Genomic DNA, 18,189 nt, shown 5'->3' on the forward strand with positions numbered 1-18,189 from the left:
AAATGAAAAATGCAGTTGATGGAATTTGTGGAATTTAGATATTGCAGAAGAAAAGATTGGTAAGATTATTAACTCTGAAGATAGCAATAGCACCTATTCAATATGATACACAGAAAGAAAATATAGTCAAAAAAATAAACAGAGCACCAGAAAGCTGCTGGACAGCACTAAATGGCCTAATATTGGCATGGCTGAAGCCCCTGAAGATGGAGGGTGAGCTTTAGGGGCAGAAAAGATACTTAGAGAAATAATGCCTCAATATTTCAAATTTGATGAAAACTATAAATCTACAGATTCAAAGAATTCAATGAACCCCAGAAGTGCACCAAAGCACAACATATTAAAATACTGAAAAACAATGATTAAGAGAAAATCTTAAATGCAATCAGAAAATAATGAAGTGTCAGGGCATCTGGGTGGTTCAGTGGTTAAGCGTCTCATATTCATTGTAACATTATTCGCAATAGTCAAGATATATACAGTAAAACCTTGGATTATGAGTAACTTGTTCTGTGAGTGTCCCACAGTATGACCAAACATTTCTAATAAATTTTAAGTTGATAAATGAGCAATGTCTTCAGTAGGAGTAGTATGTGATGCCGAATGTCACATGATCACAACTGAGCCAATGGTTCTTGAAATTCACTTTGATATACAAGTGTTTTTGATAATAAGCATGTTCTGAAATGAATTATGCTCGCAAACCAAGGTTTTAGTATATGGAAACCATGTAGGTATCCGTGGATGAATGAATGGATAAAAAAGATGTTTTATATGTATCGATATATACATACAGATATTGTTATAACAGATAATATAATAGATATAATTACAATTAATATACTATATAATGCATATTTTATCGATGGATATATATGAATAAGATATATAGATAAATACATATAGATATACACATATATACATATAGATACAGACACAATGGAATATTATTCAGCCATGAAAATGAAGGAAATCCTATCTTTTGCAACAACATGGATGAATCCAGATGAATTATGTTAAGTAAAATTAGCCAGACATAGAAATACAAATACCCTAGTTTTTCACTTATATGTGGATCTTTAAAAAAAGTCAAACTCAGAAACAAAGATTGGAGTGGCTATCATGGGGAGCCGGAGAATGGAAAGATGGGGAGATGCTGGTCAAAGGGTACAAACCTTAGTTATATTATGAATATGCTCCGGAGATCTAAGGTAAAGATATGTAGCATGGTGATTATAGCTGGGTACTTGAAATTCAGGGAAAGAATAAACCTTAACCATTCTCAGTGAGCACACACACATACACACACACACACACACACACACACACACACACACACACACACACGTAACTATGTGAGGTGATGAATGTGTTAATTAACCTGTTTGTGGTAAACATTTCACAAAGTTATATGTCAAATCATCACAAATATACAGTTTTGTCAATTATATCTCAATAAAACTGAAACAATAAATGACGATAGATGATAGATAGATAGATAGATAGATAGATAGATAGATAGATAGTTAGATAAAACATCAAAAACAGGAAGTGGAAGAAGCAATCGGGGTTTTCAGCTCTCAGAGTCAGGAAGGGCAAGTAGTCTTGTGAGTCATTTTGGGGCTTTACAGACTATAATCCAGCTATACTCCTCAAATTGGGAACCATGCAGAAAGAGAAAAAGAGACAGACAAAAAGAAATCCAAAGATCACCTGAGTTGCAGAAAGCCAAGAGCACTTTCCTTCAAACCACAAAGCTGGCAATCGGACTGTCAAGTAGGAAGGGAAGGGAAGGATGGGGAGGAGAAAAAAGAGGAGAGGAAAAGGAGAGGAGAGCAAATGGACAGATTACAGAATGAAGCATGCCCGCAATCTAATTCACAGTGAAATCAACCTCTTGTCACATCACAGGGTGCCCTGCTTTTGACATATGATATTCATCCTTATGTGAGTCTTTATTGCTCTATTAACTTGTACCTTTTTATGGATCAAACAGATCTCTTTATATTTATATTTCATTAGTACTTTTCGAAACTGGCATGACTAAATAGGCATATTTATATGTTGGAAGTTAAACACCTGCTATTTAGTGAACTGTTGTATAACAAATAAATTAGGGATGTTAAAAATGTCTATTCATCATAGAAAATACATTTTCTGTATATCTATTTCTTCGGAGAATATTTTTTTCTCTTTATGTTTTTCAGCTTCCATCACTCATCTTTGAATGTCTTTAAAAATGTTTTTCAAACCCTGTTCTATTGTGCAACTTTTCTCTGTGGCAGTCTCCTGTCTGCAAAGGTCATTTACTATCAAGTTTACTGTATATGCCTAATTTTATATTGTGCAATAAATCTCCAACAGCCCCTACATGTGACAAGTCTGAAGGTTCAATCAGAGGTTGGATGTATCAATGTTTAATGCATTTCTCAATAAAAAATTAGCACATGTCTTCAACTAAAATAAATGTTCTTGTTTTATGTGCTCTGTTTTACAAGACTATTAAAATGGTTTTTTTTATTATAGTTTTAGTATTCAGATAGGGATAGTATCAAATTGAACTGTTCGGTTAACAAAGTAAAATACACTGTGAAACACGATTATATTAAATCTGAAAAATCTAAAAAATACAGATGATCAGGTATATGGAGACAAACAACATAAAACAAAATACACTTGATTTGCATAAAATAATAAAATGTTTTGAAATTTAAGAAAAAAAGATTATATATTTAGAATTGAAAAATTAGCCTTGCTTTTTCCTCTTACGTTAGGGTAAAAATGATTCAAAATATTGTATTTGGAATAGCAAGTATTGCATGAACAATGACAACACCAAAACCACTGAGTTATTGTCCAAATCATCAATACCTGAAAACTTACTTCAGGATATAGGTCTTGACTAATAACAATAATTTTTTTTTCCATTTCAGTTGTGGGACAGTCTGAAAGCTAAAGTAAATAATGATTCAAAGAGCTATGATATACACAATATAAAGTAGCTTATTCACATGTATGTATATGTGTACATATCATAATTAAAATTGAAGAGAAATATTATATATATATGTTGTTTCAAAGCAAAATACTTTACAGTATGAAATCTCATTAATCCGTCCCATAAATTATTTTAATACAGAGATTTTAGAGGCCAAAACCATGTTATAGATCTGAAATAGAAATCAACACAGCAACATATGTACATTAAAATTGATACAATTTTAAGATTCTCCATGGTCATTTGGAGGGAAAATATAAGCCATCTTGCTGATAGAATCAGGGGCTCTTATATTCAGTCATTTAAACCAATGCAATTTCTAATGGTTTTACTTGTGCTGTGGTGAATTTACTATAAATCCCACCAGTGTGACAGATTCAATCAGTCCATTTGTTGGAATGACAGGTCATATTTGCAGCAGAATGATCCAGCACCAAATATTTCAAAATCACTAAAGATATTAAAAGTGACAAAGAATGCAAAGAGCAAGAAAATAGCAGTCAGTACAGCCCAATTTCAGAAATAAAAAGCCACTTAGATAACTACAAAATTACCTGTAACTTGCTGCGGAAAACAAATTGCTATCAAATCTTCTATTAAGAATTCTTCGCCCTTTAATTAGCCTCTATGAAATTGGACAATATTCTCTTTGGTACAACTTTTCTGTATCATAATTCCCATACAGAAGCAGTTAAGTATGCTAAAAACAATTCTAGATACTGGGAAGTTCTGGCTCCTAGACCCAACTCTGTGACCTTGGGCAAATCTTTTAATTTCCCCAGACCCTGATATCTTCAGTTGGAATATGCAAACATATCTGTAGTCCCTTAGTCTCACAGTTGGGGAGTATAAAGCCAAATTTTAAAAAATCATCACCAGATGAATAAGTATTGAAAACTGTAGAGAAATAGACGCTTGTAAGATACTATTATTTTCATAATTTTGTGTTAAGAAATTTGTTTAAATGAAAATTTCTCTGATTAATCTTTAACATTACTTTATCTTAACACTGCTTTGCAAATTATGTGTTGTGCTTTCTGCATAAAAATTAGTTTTCTCCTTTTCAAAGCAATTCTTTTTCTATACACTTTCTGACTGTCCCATTTTCATATTAATATATCTGATAAGTAAGATTAAATAAAAGAAAGGCCAAAAAATTGCATTATAAGCTAATTTACTGAAGTTGATTTCTAATTTCTTTTTCAAATAGTACAATGACTATTAATCAAACTAAGCTCCATAAGAAGGTTATGGAAAATGAAATACAGTTTTAACTAAGGTATGGAGAATACTCATTAGTCTCAATCTGGAGTCTGAAATATATCTCTCTGAAATATTTAGAAGTCCCAGAAAGTTAAAATTTTCTCCATTTTCTTCCATTTTTTTCAAGAGGTCAAAATTTTGCCAATACATTTACCCTGGCCAACAAAATTTAATGCAAGTTTCCCATAGAGAGTTAATCACTAAATTGTTGACTGTAACTTTTATACACACACATAAACACACACTCATCCTGAATAGCTATCATCCTGATGAGTCTCCAAATGTTTACTCCATATTTGATTCATACACAAACAATATACTGCTAATTAAAATTTTAAATTGATGATGGATAATAATAATAATAATAATAATAATAATAGATAGATAGATGATGGATGATGATAGATGGGTGATAGATAATACATAGAAACAAGGGCTCTGGGATATGTCCTTGGGCATATTATTTAATCTCCTAATTCTTGGAGCTTCAGGTTCTTTCTCTGTCCAAAGAGGATGAGAGCAGGACCTAATTAATAATGTTGTGAAGATTAAATGAGGTAATATATAGAAAACCATTGTACAGCACCTGACTCATAGTAAGCACCTAGTAACTGTTGTATATTTATGATGTTATTATTAATCATTACTATTCCACAGCTAATTTGCATACTTAGCTGTACTTTGTGGAGCATTCTCCCATATCACAATTTATAAGTCTACATCCCATTAGATGGCTACACATGGCTATTATATGACTGCATAATACATTTTTCTGAACAGTACCCTATTTGGGGACATATATTGTCTTTCAACTTTTTGTTATTTTTAAAAAGTCATTGTAATGAACATTGCTGAACATTGTTTTTCACATACTTGTGGAATTGAGGGTTGTTTGTTAGAAATTTACTTCAAAAATGACTTACCCTTTTTGAAATTTTTTTAAGTTTTATTTATTTATTTTGAGAGACACAGAGACAGCATGAGTGGGGAAGGGGCAGAGAAAGAGGGGGGGAGAGAGAATCCCAAGCAGGATCCATGCTGCCTGTGCAGAGCCCGATAGGGCTCAAACTCACGAAACCATGAGATCATGACCAGAGCCAAAATTAAGAGTGGTAAGCTTAATGGATTGGGTCACTCAGGCACCCCCAAAATGACTTATCTTTAAACTAGGCCATGTTGTTAATTATATCATCATTTTAAGATATTGGCACTAACATTAATATATGGACCATTGATACAATTCCATTCCTAATTAGTTTTTAATTAGAGCGTATATTACTATATCTAATTACTATCTAAACTGACAGTTCCAGAGTCTATTACCTTCACATATAATTTTAATTTTCACCAATCCATTATGAGATGTATACTAGGATAACTGGCTGACTTTATATTAGTAGCAAACATAATTTTAGAACAAATGACTAAAATACTTTGACTTAGATATTTGGTAATGTTACTTACCCTTTAATCCAAATGTGGGGTTGAAATTTATAAAACTTTAAAATATATTTAATGCCTCATTATTTCCTTTGTTTTGCTTAACAATAATAATATTAACATTGATAATACATATAACATATATATAATAATAACAATTAATAATAATAATAAAACTTCCTTGAATAGCAGGAAACACTTCCACAGATTTAAACAATTTTATGCAGTTAGATATGTGGTCATCAAACACTTATCTTTTACCTAATAGTATATTTCCATTTGCTGAAAGTTAGAGTTTCTCTACAAAAGAATTTTTGAGAAGAGATTTGATTGCTAATATGAGTTATTTCAAAATGTTACAGACATAAATGGAAATATAAAATAATACAAATACCACTAAGAAGGGGAAGGTGGAGGTCATGATCAATGAGATGCTGACCAGAGGTAGCATAGAGGTGATTTATCTATGGCTGTGATGACATTTTATGAAGGGAGGGACAATTTTTAGATATAATAAGGAATTCAAGTAAATAAAAAGTATCTAAGCCCAGAGAAACAGAATAAGGAATGATTAAACCTCACATCAGTTTACTACCATTGGTTAAGAAATCGTATCAACTATGGCTCACTTGCTCCCTGAATTGGTGCTACCCCGTGCCATACATAACTGGCCAGGTTTGCCCCCTTAGAAAAGCAAATGTGTGTGAAGCTTCCAGATTATGCTGCTCTTTTCTTCTCATTTCACTAATAGGTGACTTGAGCCTGAAAATTCCAGCACACAGTTGGCTGGCTGCAAAACTGGGACTGGGGTGCAGGTTTTCCTTACTTCCATGTGACAATAATTTCTACCACCTACACATTCATAATCCATACAACAAACCTTCTAATCTAGCATTTGAACTTGACTTTGGTTTTTGACACCTGGTCAAAACCAGGTTTTATATCCCCTAAGACTGACGTTGGCTCTTTTTATATACTCTTTAAGTATTGTTCATCTTGTATTATGGAACTAAAATGCCTTCACATGTCATTTCATCCAACCCCACATCTGTGCTGATAGGGGAACTAAACCAGGTTAAATTAAGTGACTTTTGAAGTTAAACCAAACTTAGGGAGAAAGCAAGACTGGAAGGTCACTTCAGTAGCAGAATCAGGCTCTTGCTATAATCCCATAATGCTGAAATGTTCTTCTCTGGTTGTCATCTGGAAGGAGGTTTGATTTCTCCTTTTGCCTGGTACTGGCTGATATTTCTCAATCCCAGTGCAGCAACTGTAAATTACAGCCAAATTGTGTTTAAACAATGATTCACACTGCACCTATGACAACAATTTGCATGTACATTATATCTCTCTAGTGTATATAAAATGGACTTATTTGTATACATATATCTATATCACATATAAAGAATACAGGTATGTTGTCTCGTTATAAACAAAAACTCACTGGATAATCATTCACTGATTCCATGAAGACTTTTCCTTAAAACATGTCTAAGTTTTGCTTTCCCCTTATATCCTCACAACTGCAATTCAATGGGAAAACAAAACAAAACAAAACAAAACAAAACAAAAATCTTGCTTCTTCAGCAGTTTCAACAAAGTTCTGGGCTTGAGCCTCAGACTCTGATTGGCTTAGTTTAATTATGAGCATTTGTCTTTTTCTAAATAAATCACCACAGTCTGAAGAATCAGAGGCTCTAAATGGCCAAGCCTGGTTTACCAACCAACTCATGGGAACAAATAGAGTCAATTTCACCACATAGAATAAGAAAAAAGGAGGACAGTGCTTGAAGGAAAATTGGAGGAGTATTATCAGAATTAGGCAGAATTATGCACTACTTAATAGGCATGCTGTTATATTACCCATATAGTAATTTATTTTTAAAAAAACCCTAAGTAAAAGAGTACAGATATATCCACCTGTATACAAGCTAGCTCTAATCTTAAATCCACATACTATTAATTAGGAGGTACTCTAAACAGGATGTGATACACCAGAGATTGTTACTTAGGTTTTTAACAATTATTATGAAAATTTTCACCATAAGATTTTAATTAGCTTAAGAGATATTAGAAATAGCTCTTACTGATGAAATCTTTGTACCAGATAGATGACCAGTGATAAAAGTGGTTATCAGTTCTCTTGCATGCATATAAATAAGGTGTAAGAATCCTCCAAATGTCACAGCCTATCAATTTTACTATAACTCAAGAACCATAACTACAGTGTCCCATGCTCCTGTATTTCATAGAATGAGCAATGGTCTAAACCATTAAAATATTGTTGCTTTTGATGCAGTGAGACTTTCACGTACAATACTTGGAAGGATGGGACTCTAAGTGAGTAAGGAGCCACTGAGACTTATTTAGGCATTAACAAAAGTTTCTTATGATAGTATGCATTAATTTATCAAAATAACAACTTTGTTTTCGATCATTAGTATAAATGTTCTGGCCATAATTGTATACAACTCAGCTGAAACTTAGGAGTTCATAACAAAATACACGAATTAAGGCAAATATTTACACTACCAAGAGCAATATTAGGATGTATGATCATAATTTTATGCTATAAATACGGAGAAGCAATAATACATTTTTTGATCAAAATATCCATTTGAATTTCAAATGATGTTGATTTTCTAACACAAATTCTAATTTTTTTAGTTACATATTTTTTTGTGTGATGAGGACTTTTATGATTTGTGCTCCGCAATTTTAAAATATGCAATTCAGTATTATTGACTATGCTCACCATGCTGCAGTAAGTACATCCTCATGACTGATTTATTTTATAACTGAAAGTTTGTACCTTTAGACACCTTTTGTCCATTTTGTCCACACCCACCATACTCCCTCTGGCAACCATCTATCTGTTCTCTTACATCTATAAGCTTGTTTTTTTTTTTCTATAAGATTCTACATATGAGATCATATAGTACTTGTTTTTCTCTGAAGTATTTACTTAGCATAATGCCCTCCAAGTCCATCAATGTTGTTGCCAATGGAAATATTTTCTTCTTTTATTTTTATAGCTGAAGAGTACTCCTGTGTGTGTGTGTGTGTGTGTGTGTGTGTGTGTGTGTGTGTGTGCACGTTATGTGTGTGTAGTATAATGCTGCAGTGGCTATATCTTTTCAAATTAGTATTTTCATTTTCTCTAGATAAATACTCAGGAGTGGAATCGCTAGATCATATGGCAGTTCTATTTTCGATTTTTTGAGGAACCTACATACTGTTTTTCCATAGTGGCTGTACTAATTTATTTTCCCACAGGGTCCTCTTTTCCCCACATCTTGGCCAACACTTGTTATTACTCATCTATTTGATAGCAGTCATTCTGACAGATGTGATATTCTCACTGTGGATTTGACTTGCATTTCCTTGATGATTAGTGAGGTTGAACATCTTTTGATGTGCTTATTGGCCATCTTTGGAAAAAATATCTATTCAGATTCTCTGCCAAGTTTTTAATGATTTGTTTGCTTGTTTGCTATTGAGTTGTATTTCTTCTTTTTGTATCTTGGATATTAATTCCTTATCAGATATATGATTTTCAAATGTTTTCTCCCATTCATTTGGTTGCTTTTAATTGGTGTAAGATCTCAACTGGTGTTTTATGTTTATAACCACCAGTCTATAGCAATTGAAAAGTCATATGGCCTTAGGGCATCTGGGTGGCTCAGTTGGTTAAGAGTCCAACTCAATTTCCGCTAAGGTCACGATCTCACCTTTTGTGAATTCAAGCCCCACATCAGGCTCTGTGATGACAGCGTGGGGCTTGCTTGGGATTCTCTCTCTCTTCGTCCTTCCCCGCCCCCTCCCCATTCTCTCTCTCTCTCTCAAACTAAATAAACATTAAAAAAAAAGTTATATGGCCTTAACCCCTTTGAAACATGGGTACGTGAACCTGTTGGAAATGGTGGTCTTTATCTTGCTTCATCTGAATAAGTGAAACTAGCTCTACTAATTTGAAAAGCTATGTGTTGCTATTATGAATTACTTAACAGTATCAAATATATCAATTATAAATATAAAACATGTTTTCTCTTATTTACTTTATTAAGAACTTCGAAATGAGTATACTGTTATGCTTCAGCACAGGGTAAAGCACAGAAAGTGGTAAAAAGTAAAGCATTTTATTTACTTTTCTGTTATATGAGAATTAGGGCTTTCATTTTTAACATCATTCAAAAAAAGGAAACAAATAAAATAACATTGGTTACCATGCATTTGTCATACATACATGCTTTTTATTGACCAGTAAATAGAGGTCTATATCTCATATTTATATTTAAACTCTCATATGTGAAACACAATGTTAATATGCATTAATTAAATAACTTATTCATTTAATGCTTCTACAAATAATACTTGGAAGAAAAGGGTTTCAGGCAGGCTTGAGACTATTCTTTTATGTTATGTTAATAGTATATTTTTATGAGATATAATTAACATATAACATATTAGTTTCAGGTGTATAACAAAACGATTAAATAAATGTATATATTGCAAAATTATCACCATAGTGAGTCTAGTTAACATCCAGAACCACTCATAGTTACAAATATTTTCTTTCTTGTGATTGATAAATTTTAAGATCTAACTTTCATATCTATCAATTTTTACTCTGAATGTAAATGTAGCTCCAATCAAAAGACATAGGGTGTCAGATGGATAAAATAAATAAATAAAACCCACATTCTGCCTACAAAAGATTCATTTTAGAACTAAAAATACCGGCAGATTGAAAGTGAGGGAATGGAGAACCACTTACCATGCAAATGGACATCAAAAGAAAGCCATAGTAGCAATACTTATATCAGACAAACTAGATTTCAAAACAAAGACTATAGCAAGAGATGAAGAAGGGGTCTATCCAACAAGATTAACAGTTGTAAATATTTATGCCCCCAACATGAAAATCCCAAATATATAAAACAATTAATAACAAACATAAGGGAACTCATTGATAATAATACAATGATAGTAGGGGACATTAATACCCCACTTATATGAATGGACAGATTGTCTAAGCAGAAAATCAACACAGAAACAATGACTTTGAATGGCACACTGGATCAGATGGACTTAACAGATATATTCAGAACATTTCTTCCTAAAACATCAGAATAAACATTCTTTTTGAGTGCTCATGGGACATTCTCCAGAATAGATCACATACTAGGTCACAATCAGGCCTCAACAAGTACAAAAAGATTGAGATCATACCATGCATATTTTCTGACCACAATGCTATGAAACTTGAAATAAACTACAAGAAAAAATTTGGAAAGACCACAGATACATAGAGATTAAGAACATCTTATTAAAGAATGAATGTATTGACCAGAAAATTAAAGAATAAATTTAAAAATACATGGAAACAAATGAAAATGAAAACATGACAGTTCAAAACCTTTGGGATGCAGCAAAAGTGGTCATAAGAGGGAAGTATATTGCACTACAGTCTTATCTCAAGAAGCAAGAAAAATCTTAAATACATAACCTAACTTTACACCTAAAGGAGCTAGAAAAAGAATAACAAATGAAGCCTGAAATCAGCAGAAAAAGGGAAATAATAAAGACTAGAACTGACTCAGTCAGTTAAGCACAGAACCCAATGCAGGGCTTGAACTCACAAGCTATAAGATCATGACCTGGGCGGAAGTCAGCCCCTTAACTGACTGAGCCACCCAGGTGCCCCTGCCTGACCATTTATTGAAGTGCAAATCTAGTCTTGTTCATCAGCACCAATGAGCTCCTCCTTAAACAACTTATTTTAAAACCTAATTTTCCTTTTTGTCCCCATAAAAACCCTGAGTCCATTTCCTGCAATCAGGACACTAACTTGGGTTTCTACCTAAATCTGTGTGCCCCAAATTTCAAATAAACACTTTGCCTCTTGAACTGGCTTCATGTTTTTAGCTTGATGGATAAACAAAATATTCTATATCCATACAATAGAATATTACTCAGCTACAAAAAAAGAATGATGCTACAGTCTGGATGGACCTTGGAAAAATTATGTTAGGTGAAAGAAACCAGTCACAAAGACTATGTATTATATGATTCCAACTATGTGAAATATCCAGAATAGTTAAATCCATAAAGACAGAAACTAGATTAGTGATTTCTGGAAGCTGAAGATCAAGGAGAAATAGGTAATGATGGCTAATGGGTACAAGGTTTCTTTGGGGGATAATAAAAATATTACCTACCTAAAACCTACTATATTGTAATTTAAAGGATGAATTCATGGTATGTGAATTAATCTCAATAAAAAATAAAGTTTATAGTCTTTAACTCTTTTTTTTTTTTTTTTGTATTTTCTTATTAATCACTTCACTATTCCATTACAGCATGCCCAGAACTATCTACTATGTTCTAGCAACATGCTAGGTGTAAGAGTCATAAAGATACAGTACTGAAGTCAAGAAGCTAACTTTGTAGAGAAGAAAACAGAAACATAACAAAAACCTATAACATCATGAAGCAGAATAGAAGACAGTATACAACACTACTGTTAATGGAGCTGGACTTTCTGGATTCAAAAACCAGTTTAGCCACTTTCTGAAAGTGATCTTACTCGAAGTAACCTTTATAAACTTCTATTTTCCCCCAGGGAAATTGAATAACAGCACCTATCTCATTTTATGATTTGAGTATCAAATGAAAGTTTGAATGGAAACATCTGGTATAATGCCTGGTTTATAGTCTAAACACTAAATAAATGGTAGCCATTATCATTGTGCTAGACATGTGTTCAAATTGTTATGGGAGCTTAAAGAAGGAAATACATAACTCTTTCAAAAGTCCAGGCAGTCTTTCAAGTGTGAGGTTGAATTTGAAGGATTAGTAATAGTTAATAAGGAAAATAATTGAAAAGTGACATTCATAAGGCAGGGAAAAACAGATCGTATGAACAAGCAGCTCTTGGCCATAGTTGCCATTCACTGGTTCTTAGAGAAATGCCATTCTGTGATTTAACTTTCTCCAACAAAATTAGAAAATTAAAAAAAGAGAGAGATTGAATTGAATTTAAAAACTTTCTTTCATGTACTTTATAAAATGGACCTTTATTTTGATATTAATCATGTTCCAATTTTAGTAGGTTTTTATATAGTCACTATTTTATTAAATAAAAGTAATAGCACATGGAAGCATTGCTTTTAATTCTGACAGATAAATCACCACTTTTCTTTTGATAATCATAATTTATTTACTACTTTGTTTCACATTTTACTGCTTAATGCAATATGAGAGTCTGGTAATCACTGTTCAGAGTGGGATTAAATGAGTTCAGAAAGGTAGGCAGGAGTTAAACTGTGAAGATTTCCTACCCTGTTAAAATTAGGTTTCATTTTGGATGTGATGGGATGAGAACATGGGAGAATATTAACAGGTTTGTGACATAAACAAATAAAAATAGCCATTAATAAACATTATTATATCAATAATTGAAAAAAAACCCTTCTTCCTCAATAATTTAAAACTTCAAATTACACAGCTTGGGGATAGGATATACAACATACCAAATTTAATTAAGTAGAGTGTATATGTTTGCATGTTTTCATGTGTACTCATTAAAAAACAAACAAAACCAAAACAAAACCACACTTAAACTAAAATATTGGCTAGTGTCTCTGGTAGACTGAATTTAGATGCCATGGAAAAAGAATGGAATATAACTTCTACAACATGAGATAAGCTGTTACATTTTTATATGACACACTTTATTTTTCCAAAACAATATTATGAAATTATATAAAATGTCTTAAAATAATATTTTAAAATAAGCCAAATTATTTATTACAGTTTTTCCTTGAATTGAATAATTCTATATATTTGCATGTTAAAAGCTTCAAGTCATGCAAAAGATATATCCCTGTTTTAATTGATCATCCAGTGGCTGTTTTTGCATAATTCACCAATTTCACATTCAAAATTATTATATACATGTCCTTAGTGCTTTTAGAAAAAATAAAAAATAAGATAAAATTATGATTATTATGCATAACCTTCATATTATTTTTCTCTGAGCTCAATGGAAGATAACTGAATTTAAAAATAGGCTATTACATAGGTTTCAATAGTAAGAGTCTTGCCAATGTTAGTCCTCATTCATAGTTATATATCTGAGAAAATATTTGTATAATCTCTCTATGTAAGCTTTGAAACAATTTGTAGGTGTTAGTAACGCCACAAAACATCAATCATTCACATCCATTTATTTCAGTACATAATGAGTTAATTTGGATATCCCTGTGTTAAGTCCATACTATAACCCATTAGATGAAATCACTTTAGAGATGATATTTGTCTTATAATGCATAGAACTATAAGGATATTCATAATGTCATTATGATATTATAATAATGAAGTGGTCAAAGAATGAAAAATCTCTTCTAAGAGGTTTGATTTTTCTACATGAAATTATGGAAGAGGTGGTTAATTATATCTAGCTCAACTTGGCTCCAAAATGGTCAAGTTTGAAATATTCTTATAAAAGATTCTGTGTCTAATTTTGACCTATTTTATTTTTCAGTTTTAAAATTTTTGTGGTGACAATATGCCTTTGAAGTATGAACATATATTATTATTGTTGAGAAATGAGAGGTAAGGTTTCGGAAAAGAGATAGTGTCAGAATTAACTTAGAGAAATAAACTACTAGTGACGTTCTCGAATAAGAGAATTACTATAGGGTTTTGACTTATGCACTTGTGAAGGCTGGTATCACAGTCTTGGTCTACTGTTTCATCTCCACTCAACCTGAATGCACAAGACAGGCAGTAAGGTTTGAAAGACGGACAAGGAGGGAAGAACAATGATGACTGAAACCTGTGTCATCATGGGAGACCCTATTGGCCTTTTCTCATTTCCAAGCCTCCAATCTCACTGCCATGGATAACCTGTAGACAGAGCTGTCACTATACCAAAGAACCAAACCTGCTCCTGGCTCGGACCCGACACATTGACAATGGAGCTCCAGCAGGAGCTGGAGGCCTGGGCTGGGCTTCTGTCCATGCCAATAATCTGAGTAAGCAAAAGCACAGAAACTTTGATGAGCTACAGAAGAGCTAGAACTTATCAATCTTCCTAGAGTGAACACAGCTACTGCTTTATTTTCCAAGTCTCACACAGATATCTCATGTGGCCAAATACAAGCAAAAACCATAAAAGGAAAAGTTTCTGGGAAATGTAGTTCAGCCTATCGAAGTGAATACATTCTAAAGCCATCAGAGTCAGCTAGGCACCCAAATACCCTTCTTTTGACCATACTTAACTTCCAAATAGAGATGATAGTAATGTCATGCTTCTGCCTAATATTATATACCTATCCTGCATACAATGAAAAGCATGTTAACTTTCTCCTCCTACAGGTACAATGTCATCTTGTCCGTTTTTTAATTAATGTCCCATTCTTCAGGCTGAGTCATAGTCCCTCTGTTTTATGTCCTGTAACTAAAATATTGAACTATTAAATCAGCCAGTGCTTACAAATGTGATGTTAGATAGGAGAGTAGTAGATGAAAAGAGAAAAACAATCAGTTACTAAATTTCTAAATATATTTATAAAAGTTAGGAAGAAATACACGTAACTGTTACAGTTTTCATTTTTGCAAGCAGCAACATGATTGTAGCTGATACATACCTAACTTCTTTCTCTATATATTCTTTCTCCTTTGCCCTCAGCTAGTCAAAGTTCCTTGAATACCAGGGTGATGCGAACTTTTAATGCTGTCAGAAGTGAGTTGTTGAATTAGTTCAGTCCTACTTGGATTGTGTTGTTATAGCTCTCCAGTGACTTGATCCAGAAGATATGGAAGTACTAAGAGACATCTTAGAAAATCTTCTGAATTCCAAATAGAATCCTCTTTATTCACATCGTGCAGTAGTAACCCAAGTCTGTCCTAGAACTGAAGATTAGTCACCCCAAGTGGCACAAACTCATTACTTTGCTTGATAACGTATTGGCAGACAGAGCCCCAAAGAGCCAAACGGCAGACTCCACTTTTGGTTTAAAGTAACCCATTGTGTGTCCCTTGGAGTAAGCATTCTATCTTTGGAAACTGAGACCTCTAGATCAGCAAAGCTTACACTTGTGGGGATAGGAAACAAAATTTTGTTAGAGGATCAATAGGGGTAAATACGAAGAAAAGCTCTTCACATTAACACCACTTAATTACTAAACCCATGAATACTAGCTTAGGACAAAGCCAGTACATACACTGTATACACTGTATACACTGTATACACTGAATTAGGATCTAGTTCAAAAACTGGAGGATATTGCTCAACTCAATATAAGGCACTGGAAGATTTGATTTCTTTATCTAAATTATGAGAGATGTAGTATTATTCTTCCTTTGATTAAGTGGTGTAGTTTGAAATGTACCTTTTTTCCACATTTGCTTGCCAAGTGGTGCTGTTGTGTTTCAGTTTCGATTTTTAAATTTTTATCCTGTCACTATTTCATTGAGGTATGAATATTTATTTCCTAAGTAATGCTGACTATTGAGCAATGAAAGGCAATAAACCAGAATGGAAGCAGCATGGGTTGTGGAAACACATAACCTGGGTTTACACCTTGGCCTTGTCATGTACTAGGAATAATCTCCAGGGAGTAAATGTCTATGACTCTTAGTCTTCTCACTTTTAAATGGGTGTAATAATAACACATCACACTGTTTAGTGAGAATTCGATAAAATGTATATAAAACAGAATACTTATGTGCCTACATAATAAACATTAGTATTCTAATTGCATTTTAAATGGTAAAATGCATATTCTCCTATAAATGAAGCAGGGTAAAATATTATAAGGTAAGGAAAGACTCATAAATCAAATAATTGTATTCAAAATGTATTCTAGAAATTGCATTTGCTGCTTGTGCTATGTAACAAATACTGAAACAACGTAAAAAATATTTATTTTTCCCTATCTCTGTTAATCATCAGAAGAATGCAATTGCATTTAAATAGGTATTTAAATAAGTATTTTAAAAGATTAAACTGTTAAATATATGTACATTATATGCATGTTATGTATTCATTGTATACATATTATATGAACTTATTTGATTTCTCTACAATATTTATATTTGTAAATCTGCCAGAAATTTGGATATCCCATTCAGTATTTGGTAGTTTATTTTCCATCAGCTTAGTCTGTGTAGTTTGCACTGTGTAAGTCAAATCCCTAAGCAACTTTCAACTAAAGTCAATGAATGTATAGAAGATCAAATGGTGTATTAAAGAAATATATTCTCTATCCTATCTTTGATTAAAATGGCTGCCTAAGTGTACTCAAAGCATGATTTTTTTTCGGTATGGTGGAGTCTATATCCCAGCACTTGCTCAAGATTAACAATCAGTGTTCTCAGTCTCTCACTATTTTTTCTTTTAATTTTAAATTTTCTTAAATCACTCATAAAAACATAGCCAAAGATACCTTTCATTTTGTACTCATGTTCTCTAATCTTATTTATATTCTAATATCTAGTTAAAACACACCATTATGAGTTCAAAAAATAAATTTCCCTTTGTACTAAGTGTTCAAATTATGCCCCTCCTTATTCTAAGTGATCATATTACGAGAAGGCACCTGTTTGTTCTATTCTAAGTTAATATTTATTAAGGATAAGGCCTGAAATCATCAACCCTTTCAATAGTTCTTTAGAAATGTAAAGTAAAAAATAATAATTGTATAGAAACATCTGAGCTTTTAGTTGTAAATTGATGCAAGATAAAAGAAGTTATGATGGCAATTATGTAAATGAATATAGAAAATTAGCTTGCCACTGCACTTGTTTCAGGAATAATTTGAAAGGCAGAAGGCAAACAAAAGAATTAGGATCTAGTTCAAAAACACAACAGTGTCATTGACATAAATGGCTTCCATTCATTTGATGATCACAAAGACAACAACACTAACCTTTATTTTTTTAAACTGTTACTGATTTATGTGTTTGTCTTCTGTACTGTATGCTTATTGAGTTAAAATTTCAGCTTCTCAAGAATTGCTGTGTTGAAACACAAAACATTTCAAAAGGTTAAACCTTTCATATGTAATGAGAAAGTAACCCACCTACTTAAGAATAACTAAATAAATGGTTAAAAAAACACAAAGATTTCTGCCAATGAAACAAAAGCTAATAATAAATAGGGTCTGTTTTTCCTATTAAATCTTACTCTGTGCTGTATTTTTTTTTCCAATGTATGCTGTATTTTCCAATGTATTGCTGTCCATTTTGAAGAAATCAATTCTAATTTATATAATATCAGGCATTTAGATCTCAAGAATTCTGAAAATAAACTACACATGACACGCACAAGAAATATAAGTGCTGTACAGTTGAGTGTGATGTGCAAGAGAGTGTGTGGGTGCAAATATGAAATCTTTTCGGACAATAAATCTATGAAGAGTAAGTGAGGCTCTTCCTCCAATCTTCTATCAATAGCTTCACCATCAACAATAAATGTT

At 32.6% G+C, this 18,189-nt stretch overlaps 1 long non-coding RNA gene across 1 annotated transcript in view; it reads right to left on the reverse strand.

Annotated features, from left to right (window-relative positions):
- Positions 1-18,189, reverse strand: part of LOC147572041 (uncharacterized) — a 411,310-nt gene that overhangs the window by 206,733 nt on the left and 186,388 nt on the right. The window lies entirely within an intron of this gene.

The sequence above is a fragment of the Puma concolor genome, chromosome F2 (assembly GCF_028749965.1).
Source record: "Puma concolor isolate L17-30 chromosome F2, mPumCon1.1.hap2, whole genome shotgun sequence".
NCBI lineage: Eukaryota > Metazoa > Chordata > Mammalia > Carnivora > Felidae > Puma > Puma concolor.